This window comes from Neltuma alba, unplaced genomic scaffold (assembly GCF_004799145.2).
Source record: "Neltuma alba isolate B1F8T4 unplaced genomic scaffold, ASM479914v2 tig00006398_pilon, whole genome shotgun sequence".
In the NCBI taxonomy this organism is placed as follows: domain Eukaryota; kingdom Viridiplantae; phylum Streptophyta; class Magnoliopsida; order Fabales; family Fabaceae; genus Neltuma; species Neltuma alba.
Genome location: NW_021634451.1, coordinates 135,492 through 151,847, shown reverse-complemented (window position 1 = coordinate 151,847; position 16,356 = coordinate 135,492). Strand labels below are relative to the sequence as shown.

General features: G+C 31.1%; 1 long non-coding RNA gene and 1 pseudogene across 1 annotated transcript; both read right to left on the bottom strand.

The window, feature by feature from the left end:
• Positions 1–32: 32 nt before the first annotated feature.
• LOC114750259 (uncharacterized) lies at positions 33–839 on the bottom strand. The gene is made up of 2 exons (XR_003740639.1): positions 787–839; positions 33–366 (listed from the first exon to the last, which is right to left on the bottom strand). It is a non-coding gene; the product is annotated as an uncharacterized LOC114750259 (long non-coding RNA).
• A 1,892-nt stretch (positions 840–2,731) lies between these two features.
• On the bottom strand, positions 2,732–5,431 carry LOC114750258 (LAG1 longevity assurance homolog 3-like; annotated as a pseudogene).
• Between the last annotated feature and the right edge of the window lie 10,925 nt (positions 5,432–16,356).

Below are 16,356 nucleotides of genomic sequence, written 5' to 3'. Positions count from 1 at the left end.
ATAAAGTGCATAACATTGAACCCCAAAAGGAAAAAAAAGGGAAGACAAAATGAGGTATAGTTCTTCATACCCAAGAGAAAAGCGAGCAAAATCCTTCACAGCTCGCCGTTGAAATCAGGAGTGGAGGACAACGACTCAAGCAAACCAATATCGTTACAACAAATTGTGAGCTGCAGACTGAAAATCAGAGTTGAGCTACGTAAATCAAAAGTTTAGACGAAGATTGAAAATTCTCTCCATCTACTTCCTCTTGAATTAGTAGTATAACCACAACCCTCCACGTGGAGATTACGTTGATCACAAGATTGTCGTGGGAGCTAAGGGCAAGGGCAAAGAAGAGGTGTGGATCTTAAACAATTCTTTTATCTGCAAGAAATAACCCAAACTATCGCTCAATCAATGGCAGTAACAAAATCCATGTGTAAATAATTTATTACTCCTCCGATCCTAAATATAAAACCCTTATACACACTAGTATAAGGGTCTTATATTTAGGACCGGAGGAGTATAATCTTAGCGGGTTTTATCTCCAACTAACAAAGGAATTTTACAATATCTCGTTTGCCTTAATTCCAGTATACAAATCAGTGAATACAAGACAAGTTCGGAAAAAAAATAATAATAAATCAGTGAAGACAAGCACAAAATTACTACACAAAAAACATGCTGGGCGAGAAAGGGTCAAAACTCGGCTCTTTATGGAATATTTTGCAATTTCCTTTTTAAATTAGACCATCACTTAAGATCTCTATCGTGTATAGTAGCTTTTCACCAATTGAATCTCACCTATGTCTTCGGTTTAGGTTATCCATGCAAATCCTTCTCTCCTGCTTAATCTTTCATGTTCATCTTCATCTTCAGAATCTGCATAAAAGATGAAGAGAACAACTTACAGACAGATACCAGTAATTCACCAGGAAATAGGAACAGAAAACTAGATAAGGATATTTCATACTACCTCCGGTACTAAATACAAGACCTCGTTTATAAATTACAAATAAGGTCTTATATTTAAGACCAGAAATAGTATTTAGGAATTAATAAATTGCCATTCATTAAAATTAAGATAGAAACCTGCATTGGAAGCATGATAATTAATTGAAGCTATTCTTGATTGAAATTGAGACTCGGACAATTAACCATTATCAAACACAATAACTAAATGCCTTCGCCATAATAAACGCATCGAAGTGTGCTGCGTAGGCAATGACCAGCACTTCATAATCACAATCATTTTTAATATGTGTCCACTTCCATAGCGCATGATGGGGAACAGAATTTGCAGAGAGCAATGTTCAAATAAGGAAGCCACGTATAAAACACATTCATGCTTACCAGATCGAACATCTTCACTAAGTTTGCCTCTAGCTTGGATTTGTTTAACAAGCATCCGGTAGATGAGCACCCACCAATAAATATGCAGTACAAGCAAGCAGTATAGAAGGCTATTGAACACATAATAGTATTTGGACCATCAACTGGGTGCTTTTCCTTATCCAAGGTGAGTACAACCTCATAACTGCCATAGAGAAAAAGAACGACTAATTGAAAGAGGTGTCAAATGATACGATATCCCAATTTAACTGAATAATTAAATTTTTTGCAAAATCAGAAATGATATTTGTATTATTTTGTTTCTGTAAGAAGTTTGCTGAAAGATTTAGTCACAACCTCTCATGAATAAGTATCACTTTCTAGTTCTGTTCACGCTAAGTTTCAGCTTTGAAGATTCTCTTAACGAAACTACAAAATGATCAATGATACATTTCATGCCAACTAAATCAAAACTCGAAACACAAATAACTGATTTAAACATATGGCTGCATCTATTATTGATATGCAATAGCATGAAGAATCAAGTAGGAAAGCAAATGGACTGACAGTATGAAACCACAGAGCAAAAATAGGTGACATATTCCAGGTAAGTCTATAAACCCATCACTCAATAACGGTTACTCCCACATAATGCAGAATTACGCAATTTTTAGAATTTAAGAGGAACTAAATAGACCGGTTGAACTGGTCTACTGGTCTAAAAATAACCCCTCAGACCATTTCAAATGAAATATCAGGATTCATCAAATTCTGACACAGTGCAAGATAGATCCCAGTTCAAAAAATGTTTTATGGAATCAGGCAAGGAACAAAGTGTCAAGACAAAGCATAACAAAAAAATCGTCACACAGTCACTTCAGAATCTTCCTAAAACTAGTATAAAAATCATTTTCTTTAGTTTCCAGAAATCATTGAAATGTTTCGTTTCAATGAATTGAACTAACATGACAGCATGACCAACACACTGTGACATGGATGGATGACCCAACCAGAAATCTGTAGCTGTTCTCCAAGAGGACCAGGCTATGAATTGTTATTCCTTAATATATAATAATCACCAAAAAGCTCCTCCAATGTTGAGCATTTAATTTGTAAAAGCAGAAAACGCATCAAATGCTACCCATAGCTTCATTGCATCGAAGTTAATTGAAGACCATCAGTTCTATTAACAGTCAACATGAATTTAGGGAGAATAACTAATTTTTTGCTGCACAGCACTTGAACCAGTACATTTTCAACCCCGGAAAAAAAAAAAAAAAAAAAAAGAACTAGCAGATGTTCAACTTTGTTAAGAATGCAAGAAAATGTAAATTACCCCTAGATTACAAGAAAACTTAACGGTAAAACATTAAACATGTAAAGACAAGAAAACAAACAAGTGAAATGAGTACATAACTTATACAAACCTTGTACTCCAAAGGATCCAGAATGGATAATAGATGAGGCCAATATGATCCAAGACAGAACGAAAAGAAAATGCAATGCTAGCAATCATTTCAGCACCAATGTACTTAGACAATTTCCCCATCTCCAGAAATACATCACTAGCATCATGAAGCGCCAAAACAATTGATCCAACCCTAGCAAACCTGAAAAGAGTGAAGACAAGAAAACACAATGCTGTTAGATTGCCTTTTTAAACAAAAGTGTATATATAAACATATAATTTTACATTGGAGCTATAATTGCCACATAATTGCAACTGTAAGTCAAAGGATTTCACAGAAGCTCCAGGCTCTTATCCTATCCCATTTAGATACAAGCGTTCCATGAAAGCCAGAAATTAATTTATCTGGTTATTAAGCCAACTATTTCACGGTTAACTACAAATAGTTTCCTATAAGATCAGTAGCACCCCTTCTTCTTGTTTTTTTTTTTAACTGACGGATAACAGCTAATAAAATTCATAATATGACCTAACTTGTCATTGATGATGTTAAGATGTTAAGTAAAATGAGTTAAATTACAGACAACAGATATTGATGTTCTTGAATCTTGATATCTTTTAGCTCTTTTTAAGAAGTTTAAGGTAAATTTAAACATATCAGACAGCAACAAATAATGCCAACAAAAGTACAATTCATAACACCCTTTAGAAATGCTTGGATAACAAAGCAAGCAAACTGCGGAATTAAAATGTTAGTTTAAGACAAACAGAAGTTAATGAAAAATACCTAAAAATGTAAGACAGCACAATCAGAATGACAGTGGCAACATGATGGCCCATTGACACTCCAAGTCAGAGCGCCTTGTTTCCCAAAATATCAAAGCAAATATGGAGTATGTGTAAAATCCAGCAGCAAACATGTAGAGTCCTTTTAATTTCAACCTGAAAATTCAATAGGTTATCACTCTGCTATGCAAAAGTTCACACTAGAAAAGATGCAAGAAGGCCAAAAACTACAAAAATAAAATCAAACAAAGGAATTGAATAACCACATTAATTTGGGGGAAAAAGAGTCTTACTTAATCTTTGATCTGGCCAGACCTGATCACCTGGTCCCCCAAAAATTTCTTGTATTAGTAACCAAGGCTCATCATAAGTTACTGTCAAAGCTAGAGAATTTCTGATGACAGATAATAAACACATTTCCATGCTGATTCCTTAAACTTTCTAATCTTCTTCCTCCTCTCAGCTGTCTCAAAATCCAGCATCTCACGCCCCTTTCCAAAAATCAACCACCTGCCCACTTTCTGTAAATAGAATTTACTTAACATTGACTAAACAGAACTGAAAGGTTGAAAACATTGACAGACATAATTGCAAATGGCCAAGTTTTGCCAGTTATTTCAGTTTGGTTGAAATATAAAATCTTGTTGTCGAGCATAGATTGATTTATTTGTAAAGTGGGGGGGGGAAAACCGCTAGTAAATTAGATGAGTCTTAGTAATGGTATTTGTCATATCAAGGTTCATCGAGTCTTTAATCCTCAGAGAATCAGTACAATAATTGTTAAGCCTGAAAAAATATCACACCAAATGGTATAACCACATCTGAATAAGCAATAACAGGAGGATAAATTCTGCAGCAAAGGTGCATGAATATTCAGAAGGGCAGTTATTGGAGCCAGAATACTAGTTGAGAGGTAACCGGATCGTTACAGCATTGAGCATCAATGTCCTAGACTTTTTTGGAACATATAACTATTTCTAGGTCCTACTTTTTTGGAACATATAACTATTTCTAGGTCCTACTTTTTTGGAACATATAACTTTGTTCAGATAAAAGAAAAGCAGAATTGTCAGCGACTTGACACATTCATTTGCGCACCAAGATTATACACAACGAATTGAAAACAATTTTAGCATAGGTTTTAAATAAGCCGAAATGTTGGAGAAAAAACAGTTTGTGTGCTACAAAAACCCAGCAAGTCGGCACCAGCATTAATGCACACTAGTTTTAAATTTTTAAAAAACGCCACTGCTCGAATGATGAGAAAGGAAAAGAGAGAAAAATATGGAAGGCAGCTAAGTTCGATTATAGATTGAGCACACAGTTCGCATAAACATCAAGTTAAAACCGAATCAAGAGCTATTTAAGAATTGAATGCTCGCCTGTGTACATCCAATTGATGCCCAATAACAAAGCAATCATAAGCATGTGAAAAGCAGCAAAAGCGAATCCAATTCACCAGTAACAAAGGAAGCAGATTCTTCTGGCAAATCCTAATCAGTTTACTATGGAGAAAATTCACAGACAAATCTCCAGCTAAAACATGTAAAAGCAAAAGGTCGAGATCACGTGGCAGAAAAACCGTTACATTAATGTACAAAACACAATACCTCCAACACAATCTGTCGAGGAAAAAACGCACGGAGGGGAAGAGGAGGACGAAGAAGGGGAGAATGGCGAAATCCTCATAGGCCGGGTAAGATTCATGGTGCCAGTCAACGGAGCTTAGTGGCCGAATCCAATCCATGGCAGAATCTCGGAGGTTCAGAAAATTTCCTCGAGAAACAAACAGGAGAAAGAAATGAATCAATCTAGTTAATATGCATGAAGATAGCGGAAAGACGCGAGGCTTTTCTTATCGCTGCAGCCTGAAGGTGAAATGAAACGGTAGCCCACGGGAAGCAGATGCTCGTTTGGACTCAAATGGCTCGATTATTGTTTATACTTTATAGTGGCCGCAACTAAAGAGGTATTTATATTGATTCCCGAATCTCAGTGGATTGACAAAATTACCCCTATCCTGCGCTAGGGGTCAAGATTCAAGGTTTTATGTCAATATTAACAATTACTTCTCCGATCATTATTATAAGATCCAATTTGACTTTTTTTGGGTCCTAATTATAAGACCCAATCCTTTTGTCTCTTATTTTATGTATTTTTTTCCAAGATATCCTTCTAATAATGATAGTTTTAGCCAATATACTTAATTAGCAAGGATATTTTAGGAATGACAACACTTATTTATTATAAATAACCACTAACTTACTTCCTTAATCTCCTCAATAAGTCAATTGGGTCTTATATTAGGACCGGAGGAGTAATATTTTAAGATACATGCCTAGAGTTTTTTTTTTTTGTTTGGGTCAATAGATACATACCAGAGTTTAATTGCAACAACATTCATGTTTTTAAAAAATTTTAATTGAGGGTAATGGCTTTTTTAATTTTTTTTTACCAGAAGTTGGAACTGTAGAGGTGTTAATACATTTTACGCCCCCCTTTAGATATGTAAATTTTTTCATATATCTCTTTAATTTAGGTCCTCTTCATTCTAAAACTCTAGTTTCATTTCTAATGATTGAAAGTAAGATTTTGTCATTTTACAACATATAAACAATTTTTTTAACACTTTTTTTATATCCTAAAAGCAAATATTAAATAAGTTTTTAAAGATATTAAAAAATAGTTAGATTATTATTTATAATAAACATGTATTAATTTTTTAAATGTGTTCTTAATCACAATTTCCATTGATGGAATCCCTTTTACCATATACAATCAATAGAAATGATTTTAAAAAAATTTTATGAATATTATAAGCAGAGTGATTTTTTTTGGGCAAGAGGTAGAGTGAATTGAGGTAACTTATAAATGTTATACTTACTCTACTCCTTAATAAGGGGTTAGATGATGGCAAATTTAGTCTGAATATAAAATTTCACGTCATTTTATTTTTTTATTTTATTTTTTTATAATTTAACTTATCTAATTTATAAATTGATATATATATTATATATATAATGCTACATGAGAGTATTTAAAGAAATCACGTGAATTTAATTTTTTTTAATATGCTCAAAGCTAAAAAAAAATTTATATGGAATGGGATATATTATGTATGTGTGTATCCTTGTGCCTCGTGTGTTGGATAATTATTTATACGTATAATCAATTATCTACAACATGTGTGATAAAGTGTTCATGATAATAACAACTTGCAATACCACCGAACCGTTTGGTTTAGTGGTATGGGTGGGTGGTGTGTGGGGTGTGTGAGTAGGGGTTCGATCCCCTCTCTTGTAACCGGAAAAAAAAAAAAAAAACTTACAATGGATAGATAAATAAATAAGTGTGATCACATCTCAGAGATCCTTTTCTTTATCAGCTTAAAAATCCTGAAATAATCATATTTTATTGTTGATATTTAAAAGCAACACAAATGACCACCAATTGGGATGGGTTAATCAAAAAAGTTAGTCGCTTTTTAACGTGCAAACTAACGTTTGAATTTCCCTTAAAAATATGCTTACTTTTACTGCTTAATAGGATTCCAAACACTTTTTTTTATTTTATGAAGGGTCTTTCCTTTCGAAACTTAAAACCAAATGATTTTTATTTTTCTCAATAAGTGCGTTTTTAGAATTTATATTTATGTTTTTTAGAATTTATATTTATGTCCTTTGTCTTATTGAGGTGAAACCACTTATCTCCTCAACCAATAATTTGTTGATGTATCTCAAACATATTTTTATTAAGAGAACATTTGTTCTTAATTTGAAAATGGATGATATTATAAGGATCTCTTAATTCAAATTGAGTTTCTGTTAAGAAAATAGAAAATCTTTTCTTATTTTTTCACTGAACGAGAGAATTTAATTACGTGTAAACGTGATGAATAAATTGTTGGTCAAAAAGAATAAAAATGAAGCTTGAGACCATACTAACTGTAACATGAAAAAAAAAGAAATTTTTGAAATATTCAAGATTAAAAAGTTATACAGTATGTTTTTGTTTAAATGAGTTCAAAAATTTAAAATAATTTAAATAATAAATTTAAAATTTCATTGACTTATTAAAAAATTTTCTAAAATTATATGGAATTATATATTTTGTTAAATATTTTATATAGAATAGTATATAAGATATAAATATTGGTTATTTAAGCAAAGAGAATGCACAGTTTTTTTTGGCAATAGAATATAATATATGGTTAATGGTTATTACATTAAAAATATTGAATTACTGCACAAGAAGTTTCAGGAAAAGTGTAGGAAAAGTTAAACCTCATTACTTCATTTATTAATGATGTTGATTGATGGAAAAGTTTAACTCTTGTTAATTATTAGTAGACTAATTCAAAGATGAGATTTTGCTATTATTTACATTTTAAAAAAAATTGATATTTATTCATAAGAATCAGATAGTAAAAGACAGAAGTATCCTTGGACGGGGAACTATCATGTGCGCCACCACAAGGGTCGCTGTTAACGCGGGGATCGTTATAGCTGTCAAAAAATCATTATTTTGTTTCTTTATAAATTAATTAAAGTGGCATAGCTTATACTTAACTCTTTCAGTTATTGACCAATTATTTTATCTGATATAAAGAAATGAAATATGTTTTTTTTAATTTTATATCAAATGTGATTTAGTTTGTAAATTAAAGTGATCATCGTTAAATAAGAATAATTGTTGGTATAAGTTGAAATAATTTAGATAAATTTTTCATTGCCAATAGATTATTGTTTAACACGTTTATCCTTAATAGATTACTGTTCTACGGGGGCACGCTCACATATTCACCTAAGAAAAAAGGAAAAATATTTGAAAATTAAGAAAAAAACATCTATCCTTTTACATATATAAATAAAGTTAATGCAAATCAATTCAAGTGGACTGAAAGCCAAACTAAAGGGGTGTTTGGATGAAACTAAACCATGGTTTGGAGAATAGCTTCTGGAGAATAGATTCTGGAAAAAAAGATTTTGTGAAGAATAGATTTTGTGGTGAAAAGTGATTCTAATAAATTAGAGTGTTTGGATAGTTGTTATCAGAAGAACTTTTTATATGTAAAATTTTACTAAAAAAACATAAGTTAATATGATATTACATAAATAGATTTTATAATATATTTTAATTTGAAAAAATAAAATTGTTAATAATATATTTTTTTACAACATATTAATAATATATAAAATAATATAATTAATATGTATATATATTTATAAAATATAAGATTAAATATGTTTATAAAAAAAAATAATTGAGAAATGTTAAAATCATATTATCGTTGAGATCTACTCTACAGGCACAATCATACTCTCCCATTTGAGCCAGAAGCAGAATGGATTCACTTCTTCTGAAATCATGGTTTTGAGCTCCAAACCATGGTTTTGATCCAAAATCATGGTTTCTTTTTTTTCCTGGGTTTTTGGCAAGTCTGGGACCCAAAACCATGATTGGATCCCAAAACCATGGTTTTTTTATTTATCCAAACAGGCCTTAAATCACTCTCATTACAACAAACAAAAATCTAATTCCATTTTTTTTGGGTCAAAATTATCTATGAATTCATTAATAATTGTAGTTTATTCGTCGGACTGCAAATAAAGCACATCCAAACAAGTCATAAAAATACAAGGATATAGCAATACAATATCTATATAATTATATTTTTTTTTTGGTAATAATAATTATATAATCTTTTGATTCTAAAATGACACCTATTTTATAATATAAATTTTACTATAAAATAAATCTTACATTTAAGACCAGAGAATTATAATATAATATATATATATACATTTTTTATGCATAATTTATAATATATGACATATGTTATTTAAAATAGTAGCAATTTTATTAATAGAGTCTAATCTAAAAAAAAAAACTAATATCTCATAACATCACAAATCAAATAAATATTGAGATGTGTCCACATGCAATTTTAATCATACCCCAAATAGAAATCTCCTGAATATGAAAATAGCTTTGAGTAATTAAAAGAGTGAACAAGAATATCATACAAGAGGAGGTTGATGCCGGGACGAAAACGATTATTATATCTATTGGCACAAGCAACAAAGATTTACAACTACTCGTCTTTTAGTAAGAATTAGTTTAATTTTTAATTTAATACTAAACATAAGATCCTAACTTATTTTATTTTGTATATTTATCTATTTTTAAAGTAGTTATTATAATAGTTATATATATTAATATTTTATCAAATGACACTTGATTAGTGAGGATATCTATAAAAAATATTTATTATAAATAACTAATTTAATTAATTTTTAATCTACTCAAATTAATCAACTAGCTTTTATGTTAGGTACTGGATATTATAAAGGAAGCTAAAAATGTTTATATTACTAACATGATAATTTTGTATATGTGTGCGTATCTCAATGGGGAAAAGGAGCCCACACGTGCCACAATGATTTTACGCTTGGGCTGAAGATGTTACGTATGCACACTTTCTATGCACATTCATTGGTTTAGCCACATGGGGAACGCTGGCCCCTCGTGTTGTCAGCATTTGTCCATCTTTCATGACAACCACATTTTATTCTCTTTAAGATAAAAGTGCACAAATATTCCCTCATTTTACTTAAAGTACATGTGAAAGCGTAAAGTTAGAGTAAAAATGGTTCAATTGTATTTTTTTAGATATAAATATCCTCTTATTAAAAATAATCCTATTTAAATATTGTTAGCCACTAAATATAAACACTTCTTCTAATAAAAATATAATTTTTATTTACCATATTGTGAGAGTTAACCTTACCGCTAGATTAAACCCTTATTGATAAATAGCACAATTGTTAAAATACATGACGTGAGTCATTTTTTTTTATAGTGAGGCCCACACTATTTAAAAAAATGAAAAGAGCAAAGGCACAGTAATATTCATAAATTTTTGCCTAAAGCGTGCCAAATGTCATATGCTTTTGGAGATGCGAAAGTACACATGAAACTATACTAATCAATTTTACCATGCTGATTCAGATTAAGTGAGTTGATCTATACAAATCTCTCCAAATCAATGAAAAAATTTTGGGGGGGGGGACAGAAGCTTCATTTTTTTTTTTTTTTTTAACAATCAAAGACAAGCTAAAGCTTAAAGAAAGAAAACAGTAGGAAGGGACTAATAAGGGGAGAGGAGTAATTTTGCTCACCTTTCCTTATTTGGGTTGCTAAAACTTTTAGGGTATGTTTGGCTCAATGAGAGGAAGGGGAGGGGAGGGATTTTAATGGAGGGAAGGGGAAGGGAGGGGAGTGGAAGGATTTTAATATTATCTTGTTTGGATTTATAAAAAAAGCGGGGAGGAGAGGGAAAAATATTTTTATATGGACAATTTTTGCTCTTATTTTATTTAAGGCGTGGGCATAATGGTCATAACATGACAAAATATAAACATAATGGTCACAACATGACAAAATATGGGCATAATGGTCATAATATGACAAAATATTGCCTTTCCTTCCAAATCCTCTCAATTTTGGAGGGGAGGTTGAGGAGGGGAGGGGAGGGGAAATTTTAAAAAATTTTCCCTCCCCTCCTAAAATTTGTGTGTTGCCAAACAAGGGAAAATGATTAAAATCCCTCCCCTCCCCTCCCCCCCAATCCCTCATACCAAACACACTCTAGTCTAGGAGGAAAAATTTTTCACATAACCCTCCCCTCTCAAACTGGGGAGATTTGAAAGAGAAGGATATTTTTTGTTTGTTTTGACTAATATGTTTATAATTAATTTAATATTCTCATATTACCTTTACGATCTTCCATTACATGTAGAAGGGATGGTAACTATTGCAGTACTCTTATCAGATCATATATTATAAATGATAAAAATCCTTCCTCTCTCCTCTTTTATATTGTCAATCCAAACAAGATAATATTAAAATGCTTCTCTCCACTTCTCTCTCTTTTTCTCCACTAAAATCTGTCTCCTCTCTTTCTCTTTTGAGCCAACACACCTTTAGCTCTTTGTTTCGTTGATCCATCGACTCCCTTCTTCCTCCCTCATGTGTATATTTACACGTCCAGAATTCATATGATGTTAAGCGCACTTTCACTGAAAGTTTATGTGTATCTATCTTTATATGTTTACTCTTTTTATTTCCCAAATAACGCGAATCTCGTTATAAAAAGTAAGCGAATAACCAACATTATATTATTTTAACGATTGTGTTTTTTTTTCTTTGCTTTTTTTTTCATACGTACGTTTACACACATTCAAAAGACATATGTCCTTTGTATTTTGAGTAAATACAACATATAATTAAAATTTTCCCAACAAAAAAAAATGATACAAGGAACATTGAGGGGGGAAAAACGGCAAATTGATCATAAATTTTTAATGAAAACATAATATTGTTAAGAAAATTTATAAAGATCATAAAATATGATTAAATATAAGTTTATAAAAACAATGATATTATATATTCGTAGGACACGGGTTGAAAAAACATAAGTAACTATAATAAATTGTTGAATGAGTCTAGTATTTTTTTTAAAAAAAAAAAACTTGCAACAACTGACCATATAATGCATATACCTACATAGTCATAAGATATGTACGCAGGTTCAAATTTGGGTGACCTTTCCCACCCTTAAGGCGGACAAGACAGGCGCTTTGAATTACCCTAAAAAATCACTTAAAATAAGTTAAATCAAAACATCATAAGGTGTTTATTGTCATTGGAAGGGAAAATACCCTAGACTATTATTATTGTTGTTGTTATTATTATTACTACCACTATCTTTAGTCCTTAATATAAAAACTAGTTGATTAATTTGAATAGATTAAGAAAATTAGTTAAGTTAGTTATTTGTAATAAATAAATATTATTTTTTCTAAAATATTCTTAATAATTAAGTATAATAGCTAAAACTATCATTACTATAACGATTATTTTAGTAAAAAATTGGATAAACATAAGAGACAGTAGATAAAAATTTTACAGAAAAAATGACAGAAAAAAGACTACCGAATTAGAAAAATTGGCACACAGAAACCGGTTTATAAAATTTTTTTCAAAACACATACTATTGTTGTCCAAACACATACTAATATTGTCATAGTCCTTATTTACAATTTTTCTATTTTATCGGTCTTTTTTTGTCATTTTCTTAATTTATTTTATATTTAAGACTAAATTAAAAATTAAATTAATTTTTATATTAAGAATTAAGTCGTAGTGTTATCGAGGTGGGGCAAGAGAACAAGGACACGATTTTGCACTTATAGGTGAAGTCCGTTGCTTTCATGCTTAGGACTAACCAACTCATCGGGAATTAATGAGGTGGTTCCAGGGATAATTGTGTAACGGATGTTGTGAAGTTGATTGATGCATAAGTATGCCAAGACATTGCCATTTTTAGGCGTATGCGTGCAATGATTTGATACGCATAAATTTACTCAAAGTATTGCCCCAACCCAATCTCTTCAATTTGAATTCTACGTAGTCATAAGATGTGCCCAAAATGTTGGCCTAACCAATGGGGTCATTCTAAGAGTTAGGTTATCGTGATAAATCAATATTTAAATTTTTTTAAAAAATATATTCATATTTAGTTCCCAACAATACTAAAAATATTATGCATCCGGTGTCGCTAAATAGATTGTTGAAATAGTGACATTGAGTGTTAATATTGTTAACGATAAGGGGTAATATGCTACAAATTTAAACTTTCAGAACAAAAATTGTACCTTAAAAAGCTTTTGGATGCACAACGCTCTAAAGTGAAAACTTTCAGAGAAAATTTGTACATTAACCCTTTCTAAAAATTATTTTAAGAAAAAATAATATAATAAAATATTCTAAAATACTAAACTCACTTGAAAAAAATACTTTAAAATATTAGATGAACTTCAACCCAAATGTAAAACTATAGATAATGATAAATTGAAGAGTCAAGGTACAAATTTACTTATAAAATATTCTCCCATGCACATCTAGACCCTATTTGTTGTTGTGATTGAAATAACTTATAAACACATTTATGTAAATCAAGATAAAATTCTTTTCACATATTTACCTTGTATTTCGCAAATCACGATTAAAAAACTACTTATAAGTTATTCCAAATAGGTCCTTCATACCATAATTTTTTTCTTAAGTGCAAAAATATACAAAGATTTTACAATGGTGAAAATACCACAACCGTTAAGTGGATCAATAGTAACCGTTTAACAAACAAATCAGTTAAGATAAATACAACAAAATATATGTAAAATTTTCTAGTTCACGGTAATTTTACCTGAAGCCCAAAATTTCCAGACAAGGCTACCCCCCATGAGAATATTTACTACTGTTATAGACTATATTATAGACCCAATAATTCCTTGGGGCTCCTTCGTAATGACGTACGTTCAGCCGTAAAAACCCAAAGCGGACCCAAATAATTAAATTAAAGGCAGGTACGTGCAAAAAACGAACAGTGACAAGGGCCCCAAGGTGACATCACCTTTTTTTGTTTGTTTGTTCCGCCTTAAATAATTCTTCTTCTTACTGTCTTTTTTTTTTTTCAATGGTAACTGGCATGGTCATCGGCTGTTCGGCCTTAAATTAAAGTTGCCTTTGATTTTATCTAAAAAATACCTAGTTATTTCACTTATTTGTGAGTAAACCTGTATTCACAAACTTTAACTGATTGGCTAACTTCTCTCTACTACCCCACGCGCGCGCACGCGCACGCACCCACGGGCAAATTTCAATTATGATTAAAGTTAGACCCATATCAGGTTGGGGCCCCTTAACCTCTGAGGAACGGACATTACAACCGCTTAAAAGACTGTTTTTTTCAAGATAAAACTCTTTTTTGTATATTTATTTTGAATTTTTTGAAATTATTTTTTTAAAAAACTAATGGAAACATCCCCCAACTGACAATATAACATTTTAATGGGCTTATCCGTTAAAATTTCTAGCTTAGAGAATGTTTGTCAACCCTCAAAAGTGCTTTTACTCAAAAACACTTTTCCGCAAAACAAAACAAACTCATCCACATATTTACTTCGTAAACCGTAAAAGTACTTTTGAAACCATGGTTTGGTTTCCATCCAAACACTCCCACCACACCAAAAAAAAGAGGGTTGGCCTCCCCTTCTTTTCCTAAAACTTTTTGTTTTTTTACAGGGTTTATGGGCATCAATCACCTCCAAATATTTTTTTCATTTGTATCCAGTATCTCAGAATATTTTGTAATGCATTCAGTGCTCCAAAATATTTTTTTGGTGGCTCCAGCATATTTAAATATGTTTTTTTGCCTCGGTGCTGAATACTCTAAAAAATAATTTTAGATGCTTGATGCATTTAAAATTTTTTTTGAAGTGTTGGATGTATAAAAAAATACTTCAAAATACTATCCACATCTAAAATAATATTTCAGAGTGCTGGATACATTACAAAATATTTTAGGTTATTAAATACACTCGAAAAAATACTTTGAGGTACTGGATACACTTTAACTCTTTTTTATATAAATTATAAAAAAGAATTTTTTGTTTTATATTATTTTTAAGCATAACCTTTGCTGGCAAAAAAATCACTCATTTGTGTCTCATTTATTTTTTTTAAAAAAAAAACTGATTTAGTTGTCTTATATAATCTAATGTTACTCAGGAATATTTTGAGGAGGTAATGTCACATTTTCCAATTATAACTAATTTATTTAATTTTTAATCTATTTAAATTAATTAAATAACTTTTATATTAAGAATTTGATGAAGGATAACTTTTGTCTTGTGTTGAAAGCATGGTCTCATGATTGAATAAGATTTTTATATTGACTTATAATTATAAGTTTTATAATGACAGAATGATGATGTAAAATAGATTTTGGGATTAATTTAATTATATAACTTGATTTTAATGCACAACAATTTGTAACTCAATTTAAAAATTAAATTAAAAAAATGGGTTGGCAGATGAGTCCACAATTGACTTGCGGGGTAGTGGACCAGTTACCTTTTGGCAAGCTAACCCATATTTTCAGATCTAAATAGATTCACACTTCAGTACCAAAAAAAAAAAAAAAGATTCATGCTTGATCTTGAGCGGAATTTTAGGTTATAGTAGTATTTCATAAACAATTTTCAGCATTAGGCTTGAAACAAACTCCCACCTTACGTTTGGATGTAGTGATAAGTAGGTGAACAAGAAAATTAGAGAAAGAAATAGGAAGGAAAAAAAAAGAATGGATACAAAGCAGAGGACAAAAAGAAAGAAGTGGAGAGCACGAGGAGAGAGCATGCTTTTTCAAAACTGTCTCAAGAGGGATAAATAGAAGGGAAAATTTCACTCAAGGACCGCTGAAGGCAATTAACTTCCAAGAGCCCCCAAAACAATCTGAAAAGCCACTGCAGGACCGTGGGGGCAAATTGAAATTAACTTCAAGACCAAAAAGACAGTGTTGCCCCTCAAACTATTACTCTGAAATTTGAAGCCTTTTCTCTCTCTTTCAACTCCCGATATCTGAAGCCCCTCTCCCTCACTCTAAAAATTTCAGTTTGTGCAGCGAAGGAGATCGCTCCCCTCACCTCGCTACTGTTAAATATTTATTTGTGCAGTATTTGTGATCCATTGCTACTAGTATTCCGTCGGCCAAATAAACAATGCGATCGTGTGAACAGTCAGTAATATATGTGTTTTATCTTTTTCCCTGTTTGTTTGTTATGCTGCTGCTTGTTGTCACGCACTTGAAGCACTTTGTACTCATGGAGCTCGGAACAATACGGATTTTCTTAGTTAAATAAAAGTGATATTTTTAAAATAATTTATAATCAGTTGTTAATCCGAAAGATCTAAACTTATTCAAAGAAATTTTTCTGATGGAA